This window comes from Cyanistes caeruleus, chromosome 2 (assembly GCF_971803275.1).
Source record: "Cyanistes caeruleus chromosome 2, bCyaCae1.hap1.1, whole genome shotgun sequence".
Lineage (NCBI taxonomy): Eukaryota > Metazoa > Chordata > Aves > Passeriformes > Paridae > Cyanistes > Cyanistes caeruleus.
Window position 1 is genome coordinate 104,318,933 of NC_141702.1, and position 18,164 is coordinate 104,337,096.

The 18,164-nt window shown below is 47.8% G+C and overlaps 1 protein-coding gene across 2 annotated transcripts in view; it reads right to left on the reverse strand.

Moving 5' to 3' along the window:
* LCLAT1 (lysocardiolipin acyltransferase 1) overlaps nucleotides 1-18,164 on the reverse strand; it is a 145,477-nt gene that overhangs the window by 6,836 nt on the left and 120,477 nt on the right. For both annotated transcript variants that reach the window (XR_015281382.1, XR_015281384.1), the window contains one exon: nucleotides 16,619-16,799. The gene's annotated coding sequence lies outside the window, so the exon portion shown is untranslated. The remainder of the gene's footprint in view (nucleotides 1-16,618; nucleotides 16,800-18,164) is intronic.

Below are 18,164 nucleotides of genomic sequence, written 5' to 3' on the forward strand. Positions count from 1 at the left end.
AGAGAGGCCTGAGACCCAAGTGTACCCAGTGGTAGAAAGTCAGAGGTAGAAATTTTTAGGTCAGGAACAGATTGTTTCTCTTCTTTTGATGAGATATGCTGTGATTTAATGAAGACTTCATTAATCCAGGGATGTGCCATGTCATGCATAATACAGGAGTTCAGATGGATGGAGCACAGTGTTCTCCTCCAGCACAGGGATCTGAAGTGGTGAGATCTGGATGGGGATTATGACAGCTCCCAGGGTTAAGCTGGGATCCAGCTGGGGGTGGCTCAGAGGGATATGCCCGAAGAGGAATTGGTTTGGTGTCAGGGCATTGCTCTTTAAGACCCAAATAATTCTCTGATTTAATGAAAAAAGCACCGAAGGCATGCAAAGCTTTGGCAAGTTGGAATTTCCTGGGAAAAGTATTTGAACAAACAATTTTTTTTCTCCTTGAAATGGATAGGTTGTGTAAGAACTTTCGGGAAGCAACATGGCTAAAAGCCCCCTGTACTGCTGATAAGCAGACATTCCCCTGAGGCTAATCTCATCTTAATTTGTCATTACTTAATCATTCGATAAAAGACTTCATCTCGTTTACAGTATATTCACTCCCCTTCAAGCCCTGTTTCTCCTGTTCTTACCTCCGGGAATTTTAACGCCAGAAGCTCCACCTGGGAGGTTATTTGAAGGTTTTGCTCAGCCTCATGCCATCAGCTGTCCCGTGGGGCAGGAGATGCTGCCGCAGTTCCAGGCGGGAGCTGCAGATGGCAGGGTTGAACTGCGGACTCCGCTCCGACCTGCTCTGCTCTCCCAACCCGCTACCTGAGACCGGGAATACCGTGCTCAAAGCTTGCTTTGGAGGTGGTAAACCCCTCCTGAAAAAAGGTGATTTTCCGCCAGAAACACAGAGAAAGTGTTGGTACCACAGGGGTTGCCCTGAAGGTGCTGCATCCACCCCCTTCCACACACAGAAGGTAAAGAAATGTACAGAGAAGGGCACCGAAGGTAATCAAAGTCTTCTGAGCAGCTTCTGGTTGAGGAATCATTAAATGTACAAGGTTATCTTAGTCTGGAGAAGATATGATATGTGAGAAGATATGATGGTGTCTTCTCACAATGATGGTAGAGAGCAGGTGCATAAAAAAAGACCATTCATTGTCCTGTAATAGAAGAACCAGGAGCAGCAGATAAATCACTTGCTGGTGTGTTCAAATAGGCCAGCTAAGGTCCTGCTTTCCATGGCCTGGGATGGTAGAGCTCATCTCTGTGAGGTGCTGGGGCTGCCAAACCTTTGCAGAGCTTTGAAAAGTGATTGGGCAGCTTCATAAAGAGGAATCAGTCAGGAGTACCACAGTCAAAGACATCCCCTCCTGCTCATGAGGAAATTTGTTCCAGGCATTCAGCCCTTCCCAGGGTCTGCTCTTGGAGTCAGGAGACTTTCAGCTGGCCTGGTCCAGCACTTTGGTGGCCCTGGCCTGGGGATCCAGCTTAGGGGATGATGTCAGCTGCTCAGCTTTCAATTTCAGAAGTCCTTTCCCAGGACAAAACTCGAACTGTGACCCAGGTACATTGCATGAGCTCTGAGGCTAGAAGATCAGAAAATGTACTTCTAAAAAAACCCTAAAAATCTCTCTTTGACCTCTAAATGGGTTTTGAAGGGGAAGGAAGGTGGGATTCCTGGGTCAGGATTTCCAAAGGTATGGGATGGCAGCATTGCACTGTGTCCTTAAGCTTCTTTGCATTGAACCAGTAGGGAAAGGCAGGGTGAGTCCCTGGGGTTGGGACTGTTGAGCTGTAAAGCAGCACAGAATTATAGAAAGTATAGAATCATTTAGGTTGAAAAAGACCTTTAAGATCTTTGAGTCCAAGGTTAACCCAGTACTGCCTCTCCATGTCCCTAAGTGCCACATTTACATGTCTTTAAATACCCCCAGGGATGGTGACTCCACCACCTTTCTCAGCAACCTGTTCCAGTGCTTGGCAACACTTTTGGTAAAGAAATTTTCCCTAACATCCTTGTCATGTTGCTTGTTACTTGGGAGAAGACACCAACCCCCAGCTCAGTACAAACTCTTTCCAGGTAGTTGCAGAGCACAGTAAAATCCACTCTGAGTCTCCTTTTCACCCTTGTCAGTATTTGGTAGGCAGAATTTGTGTCTGTGCTCACCCACAGATGGTGCATTGGCCAGGCTGGATCTCTTCCATGGTCTGTGTCCCAGAGTGCAGCCCCAGCAGCTGAGGAGCCCTTGGCTATCCGAATGCAGAGCAAGGCTGGAGCAAGCAAACCCTGGGTTCAGCATGGCTTTCCTACAAAAAGGTGTGGTCAATGGGTCTGGATCTGTGTGAGAAGGAGGAGGAGCAGCAGGAGAAAAGTAAGAATCAGACCAACAACAGCTGAGTTATGCCTTTCTCAAAACCTGTTTTCTCTTTGAGGAAAAAACAACCCTGTTCCCATTTTAGTTAGGCTCAGTTGGCAATATGGGAACAGCCCTAATTTGTAGTCATTTCCTGGCAGGGTTGGATTTAGTGCAGCATGGTGGGGATGGTGGCAGCAGCACCTTTAAAGCCAACAGAGGAGAGTAGCAGGATCTCAGTACTAAACCCTGGAAGTGCTGATGCCCCAGAGTTAAGAACTAGATAATAGGAAATGGTGATCAACAGCTGCTCAGGTCCATTGACTGCCTTCTTGTCTTCAGCCAATAGACCTTTGATGTTCTTCCTGACTAGACTTGATATTCATGCTCTTTAGCTTTCTGTCTCATCTGGTTGGACAAGAGGGCTCAGTGTTCCTGTCTGTAGTCAGATTTCCAGTGTTATAAGGTTATGAAATCTGCTAGAACCAGGGAAAATAGCCTCAAGTTGCACCAAGGGAGGTTTAGGTTGAATGTTAGGAAGAAAGTTCCATGGACAGGTTTGCCAAGCATTGGAATTGACTGCCCAGGGAAGTGGTGGGGTCACCATCCCTGTAAGTATTTAAAAGGCAGGTGCAGTGGTGAGAGTTTTATTTTAGAATTTTAGAGACATTATAAGGGAGCATGTGCTGATGTGAGATCATTTACAAGATTGTTTGGAATTTATTTTTTTTTTTTTTGACTGGCCAAAGAACAAGACTATCAAGGTGGAAAAATCTTGTTTTGTTTGCTTATAACTGAGGGAAATGAATAGTCCATGTTTCTGATCATGCTTAGTGCTTGGTGAAGTTAAGCTGGCAGAATGAGCTTTTCCTCGCCTTTTGTAGCTAAATGAAGAAAAGTCACTTGGTTACTGGCAGGCAAGAAAGAAGAGCAAATCTGATCTTTGCTTATGCCCTGCCCTGGCTTGCTGCTGTGGCAGGGGACAGGGAGAAGGCACCTACCTCAATGCTGGCCTTGGCTTTCCACACTGGAAAAGGGTCAGCCTGGCCCAAAGCAGCATCCAGGCAAACACTGACCAGTGCATGTAAGGATGTTGGGATTGTTTCCTCAGCAGCACGCACTGTCCTGTTTCCAGATCCTTGGTAATCTCCATGTCCAGTGCCCAATTCCCCCTTATCCTAAATTTACTCAAGGCCTGGCTGGAATCCTTTGCTGGGATATCATTGATTCTATTTATTGAATCTGTTTATTGGACTACTCTTCCATAATTGCATTTGCCTGTGGTTAGCCCTCTAATCTGCCTTTTCCCAAACCTCATGCAATGATGCTGGAATCCATTTATGGCTGCATGTGCAGGGAGGGCCCTGAGGAGGCAGCTGGCACACGTGTGTGTGTGTGTGTGTGTCCATGCACACGTGTCCAGTGGTGAAAGCACAGCTCTTGGCATGGCATGTCCTGGGCAGTGGCTGCCTCCAGCCCTCTCTGGGCTGAGCTTTGCCTCTGCATGCCAGTGGCTCCCATCCCAAGTAATTTAGTGGAGCTGCTGTGTGCCAGATCATCTGTTCTGCTTCAGAAAAAGGCTGAGCAAAGGGCTTTCTCCACTGTTTGTTCAGACTTAACTCATATGGCGAGGTAAACCAGCAGGAGAAGAAGCAAGGCCTGGTGCTGGTTGTGACCTGGGCTGTTCTCTACTGCTCCATCACAGCAGAGCCACTGCCACACGGACAGGACCCACCTCCAGGAGCTTCCTGCTCCAGGAAAGGATACAGCCATTTGGCTTCATCACTTTCAGCAGGAAGGTTTTGCAGCTGTGAAGTCAAGCTGTGGCTTGGGAATCTCTGCCCCTTGCCCTGCCCTCATGTGCGACAGCCTCCCTCCTCCTGCGACATCCCTGCGACAGGGATGCTCAGCTGTGAGAGCTGAGTGGCTGCTCCAGGCTGGTGGGCATCCCACTCCCAGATTAGCAGTGCTTCAGGCAGGGAAGTCAGCCCAGGCAAGCTCCTCAGGGGGTTCTTTTTCCTGGGAGGTCTCTCGTCTATTCCTGGACTAACCCCAGAGGCTTTTTGCACAAGAGCACACGGCCCTTGACGGTGCAGTTTTCCCTGAATTGTGGTGATGTTGAGCAAAGATCAGTGCAGTGCTCTGCTGGTCCCCCCGCTCTGTGCCTCCCACAGGGACTGTTTCTTCCACCCTGAAGAGATTTGCTCTGCTCTCCCTCTCTATCTGCAGCCCCATCAGTCCAAGAGCAAACACACCAGAGAGCTCCATGTGAACTTGCATGAACAATAACCTGCAGGGATGGGGCTTTGGCTGCTGGTACACAGTGTTTGGCTTCACAGATGCTTTTGTGGGATTTTGTTTTGTTTTGTTTTTTTCCAGGAAAACCAGAGGAACTAGATGACATGGGAGATGGGGATCTTGGCATAAATTTTGTTAGAGAGATTACAGTAAGCAGTCCTCTATCACTTGAGCTGGATCACAAATTTTGTTTAGGGGGGAAAAAACAAAGGACAGAAAAAAAAAATCAGTCAGTGAAGAGGGTGTAACAACCTTTGCCCTGAAACACACTGGAGTGTTTTTGAGCAGCGTAATGAAAATCCTCCAAAGAGCAAGGCAGTGGAAGAGCCACTGTTACAGATACCCTGAGACCCAGTTAGCTTAACTCCTTTATTGATCTTCCCTGGAAATGAAGCACTACAGCAGAGAGGTTAAGGGAAGCAGATAATAAACAGAAGAGACTTTGAACACATGAAAGCTGGGATGACAGTTTTAGGGAAAAAAATCTCAATGGAAGCACACTGCCCGACTCCCCTGGGTTTTGGCCAACAGGTGTTAGTAACCAAACACTGAACCCACTTTTCTGGCACTGAATCAAGAGGTGAAAGTCCAGCTCCTTGTCTCTGCAGGAAGGGGCACGTCAGGCACCAGTTAGAGTGGGAGGGAGGAGCTGCATGTGAGTGCCAGACAGGACAGAAAGGGCTGGACTTCATTTCTTGGGAGTTTGGGTCATTTGCAAGGCAAGCCAGTTAGCTCCACACCTTCACATTAACTCTGGTCTGTGCTAGGCTGGGACTACTTTCCTATTTGGCACCTGCCTCCAAATCCAAACTTTGAAATTCTAAGGAAAATTAGAGCACCTCTGTGCTCTGCTGAGGTACCAAAGTGTGCCAGTCCCAGGTCAGAGGTGTCTCCATTGCCCAGGGGAAGCAGGCAAGGAGAAACCCCAGCCTCAACACTTTCCTGTCACTGCTTGTCCTCTGCCTCTGGGTCCCCAAGGCTTTGCTGAGGGAAGCAGTGGCATCTCTTTGCTCCAGAAGTAACAATAAGATAACATTGGCATGAAAATGTGCTGCACCTCTTTTTGAATTGCACAGCTGCAGCTTTGCATTTTTGAAGGTTTAGCACCTAGGGAATAGGAAATGTCAATATTACCATATAGTTTTCCTTGGGTGATACAAAATCCTCCAGCTGTCAGGTTAATTTAAAGCCAAAAAGGAAATCAAGTTTAATCACAATTTTGTGATCATTTTTTGCCTCTCACAGGAAAAGTTCCCTCAGCTATGCTAAAAAGATGTTCAATGTTTCAAGGACACTGATTAGTTAGAGAAAAAACTTGCATTCCTTGAGCTGAACATCTCAAGGATGAGCAAGGGAGGAGGGCATATCCCAGGATCAGGAATGAGAATCTGCTTGAAATAAATGTATTTCAAGTTTCTATTTTAGATCAAGAAATTGCTCTTGGCTTTCTGATGGCCTTCAGACAAGCTAATGAGCACCTTTGGGAAATTCACCTTCTGAAATCACCAGCAAGCTGCCCCAGCTCCTACAGGCAGTCACCCAGCCTAGAGCAGCACCTGCCCTGGGGTGCTAGAAGCCCTCCAGAGGCACCATCACCCATCATTCCCACCACAGCTTCTCCTTTGCAGCTGGTCTGGAACCCTTGGGAACCAGCCCCAGGAAAGGACTTTCCATTCCCCATTCCAGTTTGAAGGGGAGAGAAGGTAAAGAAGCAAGGAGATTTGGAACAAGGAGATTTGAAACAGGGAGGGGGAGAAGATGCTTGCCAGGGGAAGAGCCAGAAGAAATTCCAAGGAGGTGTGAGATTTAGAGAGCCAAGGGCTCTGACCACCATCAGCAAGAGGAATCCAGCATACCACTTCTCAAGAGAGGAAGGGCTGTGAGTCTGCAGGGTGGAGGGCAACGGAATGCAAAGGACTGGAGAGGACATTGATTTTCTTAGAGGAAAAAGTGAGCAAGAATGACCTCAATGGAAAAATATTTTCTCTCTCTCTCCCTTTCTGTCTCACGGACAAATATAGCCCTACACGTTTTGCAAAGGCAGTGCTCAAGCATGTTTGGAATGATCAACTTGGGAGGCAAATTGCTACCACTTGTCCTCACTCTTGGTTTTTGGCTTTTGTATCTTTTTCTTGCTTTGTCTTCTCCCTTCCAGCATGGTCCAGCCTTGACAGCTGCCACAAAGCCACCTCAGAGGGAGCCCCTGACTCAGGAGGACAGAGGGGTGTCCAGGGGACAGCTGCCAGTCAGCTGCCACAGTGACAACCACCACTGGTGTCCACAAAACGACCTGAGAGGAAAAATGGATTGAACCAGGGCTGTGTGGGTTAAAGAAGGGAGAAATGGTTGGGTTGAATAATGGAAAGGTCTTTCCAACAGTAATGAAATGCTGGATGGTGAGCAGGTCTTTCCAACAGTAAGTAATGCCTGGAGAACTTGCCAACACCCACCCCAGGCCATCCTTAGGAACCGGTTCAGCAATACCTGTTCAGAAAGGCACAGGCACAGGCAGTCATTCCCCCTGACAGACTCACTCACTTCCCTATTTCTGTATAATTTCTTTCCTTTTCACTATGAACATTACAGAACATTTCTGCTGGGAGTCAAAAGGCTGCCAAGTGCCTTTAGCTGTTTCCATCATCTCCTGTTTTCCCAGCCCCAGCTGTGTTTTACCTGGAGGCAGCAGCTCCCATGGACCTGCTCTGATTCAGTGGCTTCCCCGCTGCTTGTCCTCGGTTTGCTCCTCGATGGGAGCCAGCTCCCAGGGGCTGGAGGGGCCCTGTGACCCACTCTGCCCCACAGCCAGAGCCAGCCCCAGCTCACACCAACATTCCATGGGGACAGCAGCACAGGAAACCCCCGGGGCCACCTCTGAACAAGGCTCCCATCCTGTGGTTACCCCTGCTTGTGTTTCACTTGTGGGGCTGAAAATCTCAGCCTTTTGGTGAAATACAGGATTTCTCACAAAAAATCCAGATGCAGGGGTGAGTGGCTGCACACACATGGCTGCTCCAGGGGCAAGGAGAAGGAAGATCCAGGCTTGGATGCAAAGCAGAAATCCTTACATTATCAGCAGAAATCAAAACCTGCCCTATCTTTCTCTGTGACAGATAGAAACAGCTCCTGAGGCTTGAATCCAGCTCTGCAGCCAGGCCTTGGGCTGAGCAGATCAGGACAGCACTTTTGCTACCCTCCCCTGCCCCCACAGGCCCAGGACAGAGGTGGGCTTTGCATCCCAGGGTCTCCCAGGACAGGGAGGCAGGGCTGGGAAGATCCAGAAATAAGTTGCCAAGAGGCCCTACAAAAAGCTGGAGAGGGTTTTTTTTCACAAGGTATGCAGCAACAGAACAAGGAGGAATGTCTTTCAACTGATAGAGGATAGGTTTAAATTAGATATTAGCAAGAAATTCTTCTCTCTGAGGGAGGTGAAGCACTGCAACAGGCTACCCACGGAAGCTGTGGATGCCCCATCCCTGGAGGTGTTCAAGCAGAAATCAATCAACAATCAATCAATAATAAAAGCAATAGCAATGGCAGTGTCTCCCTTCCAAATGCCAGAATCATCCCCATGTTGTATTAATGAAAAAGAAAAAGAAATAAAAATGAAGAATTCAAACATCTTCAACCCCAAACTGTGAGATAGCTGGAAAAAGTGACAGATATCCTGAATCTCCTCAGCTCAGCCACTGTGTGAAGGAGTCACAACATCTGCAGGGCTGTCTCTAGAATGTGTTGCCCTTCCCAAAAGGGAAATGGCAAGAAGTACAACCAAGGAGCTGTAGTCACCTCCATGGGCAATGCCCTGTCCAGCACAGATGGTGAGGGCTGCTGGCTTGGCAGTGCAGAGGTAAGAACAGCCTCTGCCTGCCATTGTCCCAGGTTGCATTCCCTCTTTTCTTGAACAAGCTTGATGCAGAGAGCGTGGAAGAGGTCCCCTCCACAAAGCTAGTTGTGTCTGGTTTACAGGAAATCAATTAAATGGGACAAAACTAAAGCAAACAGATCAATCTGCAAGCAGAGAGACTTTTCTCGGGCTTTCAAAAACAAAAAATAAAAGGAACAATTTTTCCCTTCCCTCAAAAAACCCCCTGCAAATGTCATCTGCCAGCACTGTTATTTCCACTCAGGGGAGGGAGGCAGGCTGGTGCTGCTCCCAGATTCCCTGTGAATGGGCTGGGAGCAAGGCAATTAGGCAGAAGATAATAAACCATTCACCCAAACACAACAGCCAGCAGAAGAGGGGCTGTAAACAAGTCAAGCTTTCTTACCTCCTTGTGGTTTCCAGCGGTTTTGTGATACACCCCCCAGGGCAGGTTTTATGCCTGGTAAGAAGCCTGAGGATGAGGTGGCATTTGCCCACCGAAGGAGTCATTTGTGTTTGTAGAATATTAAAAATGTTAAAATTCTCCAAGCTTCATACAGAGTTTTTGTGGTTGTAGCCTGCAAGAATTGGTCCAATACTGGTGGCTGGCATCAAGCCAGTTTGCAAACCAATTTTTTGTTTCCAGTCCTTGCTGGTGCAATGCCTGCACTACTTTGGCACTGTTAAGACAGAGGATAAGCTCCTCCTCGTGATGGCTCTGGTAACACCGACCTTCATCCCTGTTCTTACTGCAAATGTTCCCCAAACGCTGTGGCTGTAGCAAGCCCGTGGTGGGAGGCAGGGAAGTCAAGGTGGACCCTGACAGGACCCAAACCCTTCCTGGTGGCCTCATGTTGGAGACCTGCTGGTGGCCAAGGCTGCATGGAAGCAAGGAAGGCTGCAGGGACAGACCTCCCACTGCCAGATGGGTGCAGGTTTGGCCATCCAGGCACCTCCAAGGGGTTCATAAGCATCGGTACATCAGTATTTGCTATCCCAAGGGATAACAAATCTATCATGTCCTCTACCACGTTGTTTCCAGGTGTTTGAGAGTGTTGAAGGAAAAGCTGCCTTTCTCACAGAAATGTCACCTCTTTGGCAACAATGAAGTCAGTTTTTAGCCAAAAATGTTGCCCTGGGGAGAAAATACTCCCATGTGAGCAATCCAAGTATCCCGACCTGAGCCATACAGCCTCAGGTCTGGGGCATCTGTGTGAGTGAAGCTGGAGGTACTGCTCCAGGTGTAACCCTTCAAAGAAATTACTTGACTAAATGGGACAGGACAGGATGGAAAAGAAATAATAAATGAAGTGTTTTTAATATCCAAAAGGAAAAGAGAACAAATTTTTTAAAAAAATATAGTGAGAAAGGGAGACTCTCCATTTATAAGTTATTGGAAAGACAGGTGATGGGTAAGGGATGAGAGGAGGAAGAACTGTGCTATCAAGGTCTGTGGCACTGAAGGGGCTTTTTAAAAGCCTGCCACAGCCTCTCCTAGGCACGTCTTAAAAGACAACAGTAATTTTGTTTAGTTTGGCACTTCCACAGCACATGACAAGCAGGCATCTAGGAAGGCTCTTTTGATTTTCACTCCAGAAACACAGGCTTCCCAGGAGGAAATTTCTGTGTGATGATAATCCCTGAAAAATAGCAAAAAAACAGATTCCAGAAGGGGCTGCTTCAGGGCAAGAGTTAACTGTTTGACTGCTGGGCCTGACTGCCTGTCTGGCATCAGCCCTTGGGAACTCATGTCCGAGTGACCTGGGAAAAAGCACCACCAATTTGGTGTGCTCATTTTTCAGGTTCTGTACAATTTACTGGCTAATAAATAAAGCCTTTGTTGAAGTAATTTTTTTTTTTCCTTCTGTGAGCAAACACAGTATAAAACATGGTTTTGAGTGAAAAGCCTGAAGCTGAATAGTGATGGATTCCTTTTTCACTACCATTGATCATGTGGAAGAGCTGTTTGGAGACTGCTGTCTCTAAAAAACACCCTGCATGTTTGAGAAGTGATCTATACAGCCATTCCATCTGTCTTTGGGATGATTAAAGCCTTCAGCTCAATCTCCTTACAGCTTTCTTCATCTGCATCTCCTGGACCCGATGATGAGAAACCCGGGAAACAAATCTCTTCTGGCTCTTTTGAAGCACTTCTTTGCAGAACTGGCAGTGTCATATTGATGCAACCTGACAGCAAGATTTTTTATTTATTATTTATTATGTTATTTACTTATTTATTTATCATTATTGGCCCTTCTTAAATTCTGGAATTACTGGGACATGCATGGATTTCCTGGCTGAGCCAGGGGACACTTTTCCTTTATACTCCACATCTCCCAAACCACTGAGGGCATTGTCTGCTCATGAACAATGGCATGGATGGCATATTTTGCTGAGTGCCCACTCTTCTTATCCCACAGAGCACAAAAAGATACAAGCACAAGTCTATAAGCAGGAGGCCTTTATCTCCCCCTCTTCTCTCAGCAAGGGTGAGTGGCTGACTCAGGGTGGTCCTGGCCTCCCCCAGGACTGCCCTCTCCCTCCCTGTTACCCTGGTAATGCAGATTCTGACCCATTAAAGGCTTGCTGCCCCTTCCCTCTTCCAGGCTGTCTCTCTCTGCTTCGCTCCTTGGGCCATATGGAGCATCACCAGAAGTATTTCATCATTTCCATCGATCTATGCAGGGGCTAAGCAGGCAGAAATGGATAGTCCAGTAGATCTGGAAGGACTTACTGAATGGTGTTGATTCCCCAGCTTTGTGCTGTTGCTCAGCTTCTCCTGCTTTGTGCTGTTGCTCTTTATTCCCAAATGAGATTCCAGCTGAAGTTCACCACAGGGGTCCACATGACTGAGAACCCACCGTAACCTTAGAAGAGATGCCAGACACAAAGCTCCCCATGTCAGCCTGGGACTCTTTCTCACCCTTACCAGGGCAATGGAGGAGCCTGAGGAGTTTTGCTTTTCCTACAAGAGCCGTTCTGACTAATTTACACATGTGCTGACCAGCAGGAGTAGGTCCCTTGGACACTCCTCTCCAAGCACATTTCCCTGGCTGCTTGGTGTTGTGGCTCACAGGAGCTGCCTCCCCGTGATCTGCAGCACAGCAGAGCTGTCCAAAAGTCCAAGCACTTTGTGCTAATTGAATTAACACCTTCCACTAAGGCCACTGGCAATCAAAGTGCTAATTTGCTTCTCAGTGCTGAGGATCAGATTTTCCAAAGCAACTTTCCAAAGCAAGGAGGCAACCGATGCAACATGAGCTTTTAACGAGCTACCTTCTGCATCTTACCTGGGTCCTCACTGACACTGAACTGAGACTCATTTAGCAGACACCTCTGGCATCTGGAGATCCTGATTTGGCCATCAGCAGAGACTGAAGCCACACCCATCACTGTAAAGATACTTTTCTGCTCCAGATAAAGGAACATACGCTTAAGCCAGAAGGATGTTGTAGGCTCTTGCCATTTCACATTGTGTACAGAGATTTAGTGTGACTGTGAACAAGGACTTAGTCCTGCTGTACTGCAGATGACCCATGAAACAGCTAACAGGTCAGTCAGCTCTGCAGGTACCTGGTCTGCACAAAAATCAGGCCTTACAGCTCTGATGTGCTGTCATGCTGTGAAAAAATCAGACCTGTTTACAGCTGCTTCATGCCCAAAAATATTGTACCTCTGACAAGACTAATGCAAAAATCAAGAGGGATAGCTTGAAACAAAATCACTTAAAGGCACCTTTGTGTCTCCTGAAGTCTGTATTGCACAGAGCAGTTACAGTAAGTACAAGATTAAGTTCTATCAAGCCCCTAAAAACAAGCTGTGCACATATTAGTGCCCCTGAGCAAGACAGCTCCGGGGACGAGGGCTCTCAGAGGAGATAATCTCGATCCCTTCCCCTCTGTGCACACACAAAACAACATCCTCATCGTTCTGATGTCACGGCACGTCCAACGGATGAAAAACCCCGACCAAAGGCACCACAAATCTCTCCGACACATCGGAGGAGTGCAGCCAGCAGAGGAAGCCAGCACACAGCTTACATCAGCCTGCATCAGGTTGCTACGCGACCAGGAAATCTGCACGTGTTGCCATGACGATGCCACTTCATCATCATTCCGTGCACAGCTCCGGGGAGCGCAGCCAGGCCTCCCTGCGCACATTCCGGGACACAGAAATGCGGGATCGAGCAGGAGCTCGGCACCACGGTGGGCGGGGGTGCTGCAGTCAGAGCCTCTCACCCGGCCAGGGCACGCAGGGCTGCTGGCAGAGAGGTCTTTAACCTTTTCCTCTTAATACTTTGTGGTTCAGCATTTTCCTCTGGCGTTTCTCAGATGATGCTATGTCTGAAATCTGTGACAGCCATGCACAGCATACAGATGGGCAACCCACTCTGGGGGAGGTGGCAGCATCCTTCTACCCTCACCACTGCCAGGGAATGGCAGCAGCCAGGGGAAGCTCCTAAGGGAGGATAAATACCTAAATACCCCATCTGGGAAGGGAGGGAGCTGCTGGTGTGTCACTGACAGCACATCCTGCTTCCCAGGCTCTCACAGCAATAATATGACTACTACTGTGCACGATGCTCGTGGTGGATAGCACCAAAAATAATATGGTGACAATGTTACAGACAACTGGAATGCTGCAGGATGCCCCACTCACCCAGGAAGGATGAGCAAGCGGGAGCTTGTGTAGGTAACCTCAGCTTGGTGTCACTGTCTAGATTTGGCTTGGGAATTTTAAGGACACTTCTAACCCAAACCATTCCACGATTCTATGATCCTGCAGTGTTGGGCTCCTCAGAAATGTGAAGAGAAGAAAAGGCTTTGAAGAGAAGAGAAGGAAAGCAGGCACATTGTTAATCAAGGCCTCGATATTGAGCCCACAGGTCAGCAAAAGCCAGCACCAACAACCACATTGCAGCAAGAGGAAAGGAGTGCTACTGAACACAGTCTCTGCCCCACTATGGAAAATAAGCGCTGTGGCCATCAATCACCTTTACTGCCCTGCTCCACACTCACCTTCTGCCACGGGAACCACTGCTCATTCACAAAAACCAGCATCAGCTGCCAGTGCCCCAAGTACTGCAGATTACAGAAAGGTTTTAGAGAGGAAAATCTTGCCAGGAAGGTGGAACAGTCAGTTCTGGTCCCCAGAACACTGGAAGGATCACAACTGGTTTTTGACCACCAGGTAGATGAAATCACAGATGACCTCAAGCTGTCAGGTGAGTTATTCACAGGTGACATGGGACCAGCCCTGACAGACAAAACAGAACAGAGTGGAAGAAACCCTAGATAAAGACACAGCTGGGGAGGAGGATCTGAAACAAGTCACTCTGAGGAGGTGTTCAAAAATAAGAAGCCCAGTGTGATGGAAGAGGGGGAAGCTGGTGTTGAACACTGTGGGAAGTGCTCCCTGCACACTGGGATGCAAGGGAGAAGGTGGTGGGGCTGATGGTTCCTCAGCAATATCAATCACCTCACTAGGGCTGGTGGACTGATTTCAAGACTGACTTTTCTGGTTTGAGCAACAAGAAGCCCTTTTCTTTCCTCTTCTCAGACAAGATCTAGGCACAGCTGAATCCAGTGTAAACTTGGCCAGATTAAAAACCAGAAACTGGGCATACAGGAGCTGCCTATGAATTCAGGTATGAAGGCTGCCTGGATGTCTCCAGAAGCCCTGCCAGCCTCCTGCCTGCCTGCTCTGGCTGCCTGTGCCTGAGACCAACTATCAGAGTCAACAGGCACCAATACAGAGGCTTTTCAGCCAGGTTTGGACAACACCAGGCACATTTCCTTCTCTGAATGCCAAGTATCTGCTGCAGGTTGTACTCGGGGTTGAAGAGCTGAAGTGCCAAGAGTGGAAACAGAATACTCTGTTTCATATAGCCTGAATTCCAATTCTGCCCATTGCTACTCTTATCCCAGAGCAAGGTGTCCTGGCAATGAAATAGCAAATCCAGCCCTTGCTCTGTCAGTATGTGTTTTGCCTGGGTACCCAGCAAAATGCTTGTTCTTTTCCTTTCCTTTTTTAAAATTTAAGTTTACAATGCCAGACTATGTGGTAAACACATCCATAGGAACAATACCAAGAAAATGGAAAAACTCAGATTATTTGCCAGTCTGTTCATGCTTGGAGCAGCATTCAGAGTTTGGGCTGGAAAATAACCTTTACATTTCATTTAATAACTGCTATCAAAATCCTATCTGAACCCTAATGTAATTATTTTCTCTCCTTCACATTTTCCACATCCATCTGAGAGAGGAATGACAAAATATTGTCATTATGTGTCCTTCATGTCTCTGTACAACTCTTTGTAATTTAGCTGGTATTTGACTCAGCCAGTTGAAAGAGCAGAATGTACCACCACACATCCAGGCAGCTCCTTTCTGAGTGAGGGGAAGGAAAATTGGTGGCACCACACAAAAGCTCCTGCATTTTGCTTTCCATGTATGTCCTCACCTTTGTGCTCTGTGGCTTTTCAAAATAAGCAGACTCACCCAAGCAGCACAAACCTATTTTCTTTCCATTTTCTCCTTCTTCTTTTTTTTTTTTTTTTTTTTTTTTTTCCCCAAGGGGAGGTTGTGTTTGTATTTCCTTCAGACACCCCCTGGGGCTGATTTCGAGGGGAGGAAAGACTTTGTGCCTCATCTGTGCCCCAAATGTCCAGCTCTACCTTTGATCCATAAAGTCACAGTTGTGGTGACACAGGTCACAGGCAGGTCCTTTTCCATAGGGAAAAGTAATGCTGCTCCTTCTTTCCTACTGTGAGGAAAGATGTGGGGGAAAGCCCCTTTTGTTTCAAGCCCAACAGTTCAGAGTTACCTTAGAACAACATGGGCTATGCCCAGGGTGATCTTGAGAGTGATTTTATCTCGTTTCTTGTTTCACAGTCACAACAGAGATGGAAAAATAGTCAGTTTTTCCATCTATGGGAGGGATTGTTTTGTTCCCACACCAGGCCAGGTAAAAGCTGGTCAGAGCAAAGGTTTGCACAGCCCCTAAAAAGGGGCTCTTGGGAGAAGAATAAAATTAGGGCAAAACCACAAGGGTCTGTACTCACAAACCCTAAAATCTCCAGCAGGATGGTGTTGAGGAGCTTGGCACTAGAAAGGTTTTCTGGGCCTCCAAAGGGTCTTCTTCTGTCAATGTGCCTGCTTTTCCCTTGGACCCTGCTTTCTTTTCTCACCACATGAAGGCCCAGCTCAAGGTTGCTGTGGCCCCACAACCACAGGCGACACACAGAGCAGAGCTCCACTTGGAGAGACAGGGGAGAGCCCTGCCACATGTGGCTGCTGCCACTGACCCCCCTCCCCATCTCCTGCCAGCCCCCACCCACACAGGATTCCTTCCTGACCCTGCCAGACTGGAGTGATAACTTCCTGCTTCTTTGTCATTCAGGTCCCAAGTGCTCAAGTGGGCAATCAGATGGTGACTGTGGGATGGTGGGAAAGGGCATGGAGAGGGAGACACAGAAATGGCTTTCAACAGCTGGCAGGGAATAAAAGTAACTCTGCTGGTGCATGGCTATAAAAAGGTTTACATGCTGCACTTTGAAGGAGAAAATTGACTCCATTACAGTCAAGTGGCTTGGTGCCTTCAGCTGTGTCTGGACACTTCTGATTCTCAAGGAAATTGTTTTGATGCCTTTTGTCAAGGTCCTTTAGCAGAGCAGTGCAGTCCATGTGCTCAGGCACCTGCTCTTCACACCACTGCCTCCTCTGTGCCCACTGGACCGTGGGAGGCAGGAATAACTGCATCCAAAGTCTCCAATTCCCCTTGGTCTTACTAATGCTTTCCCAGGTGCTTTTGAGCCCAGGGTCCCTCCCATCAGAGAATCTTCTCTGTCTGTGGCAGTGAGAGTCTTTTGCATGTGCTGGGCTGTATTTCTGACTGCCCCTGGCAAAGAGCACTCCTACCAACCATTGCTGGGTTTTGGCTTCTTGTCCCCACCAGAGATCCTCCTCCTCACCTCCTTCCCACACTGTGGCCCAGGGAATGTCATCCCCAACTCCTGTAAGGTCTGGGAGATGTGAGATTCATGGCTCTTTGGGACAGTGCCCATGCTCCCAGCTGGGACCAGTGGTGCCTTGCACCATTCTTCTGTGGAAACACTCACCTGGGTGAGGACCCTGGCATCAGCTGTGCTGCAGGGCTGTGAGTTCCATGGTGCTTCTCCCCTGTCTTGGAGCATCTGCTTCTCTGATGAGCTATGGGGACATCAGCAAGTGCCACCTCTCTCCCAGTGAGCCCACACACACCCATAGCACCCCTGAGAAGCCATTGCTGTATCTGGACATCTGTGAGACAGAAAAAAAAAAAAAATTCTTTATCAGAATTTGAATTTGTCAGATTGGACTTTGGATAGGGGGTTCAGCTTCCAAGGACTTTGATAAGAGCTACGTGACTTAATTGCTGCTGAGAATTTAGCCAGGTGTTCAAGTCTCACATGAAAGCCCAGAGTTAAAAGCGATTTTTGGCTTTGAAATATCCTGTGTGTTGGCTGCTTCTGCCTCAGTAAATGACTTGTTTTGTCACAGTCACATATGCTTTAGATGTACGGGCCTTTCTGGCACAGCCGCATTCCCTGTGGGGAACCCATGTGCTGATGTTCCCTGCACGGGTTCAGCCTATCAAGCTGCTAACGGGGCACAATGGGTGATGGAGAATGAAGTTTTCATCTTCATTTTGGAGCAGCAGCCCCAGCAAGCAGATGCAGCCAAGTGACGCTGACATTTAAAGCAACTCCCGAGATTACATTACGGAGATTATATTTAATATGGATGGCCAAATCTTTCAAACAAAATCAATGTTCTTTTACTTAATAATACCCATGCCACATCTTAATGAAGGCTCCTCCAGCCCAAGGCCCCATTTTTCTGCCGTCATTTGGTTGTGTGACATCGCTGACTGCATCAGATGGTACATAATGCTATTTTCATCCCTTTCTATTGGATTTTATGCGTTCCCATCCTTAGTTTGTCAATTGCCGGATCAATTAATCAAGGGACTCTTAGGGGAGAAACATTTTTATTACTGAAAAGGAAGGGGAATTCATTTAAATTCTGCATCTTCCTGCAGCATCCAACATCTATTATTAACTCTCCCCACTGGGCATGTAGATGAGGACAAAGGATCTACAGACAGATCTGTGGCCATCTGAGTTATTTGCAGAAATAAAAACCGTGCTGGGCTGATCCCCGGTCTGCCCCTTGGTTTTCACACTGGGAAAGGCACCCAGCAATACCCCTGAGCCAGGGAAGCCTGAGGGTCCTGCAGCAGGTCCAAACAGGCTGTGCTGGAGCCTGAGCTGCAGTTACAACATCTGCGGCTCAGAAGAGAGAGACACTTGTCATCCCAGTAAATTCAATTTAATTAGTGATGCCTGAAGATATTTAGTCAAGACAGGAGATGTACTAAAACTGTATGCAATTACAGAGCCCAGCACCAGCCTTTGTGAAAGCTGGGTGGGAAAACCTAGTTAATTTATGTATCAGCTTTATGTCTCAGGGTGGCGTGAACCCCAGCAGGGACTCCTGAGCATCCTTGTCAAGATGTAAATTTGCTGCAGGTCCAGCTCTAGCCTGTTCCAGAAAGCAGACTCCTGGCCCTGAACAACCACCAGTGACCACGTTTTCACCTCTCTCAGGTGTGATTTCTCACTG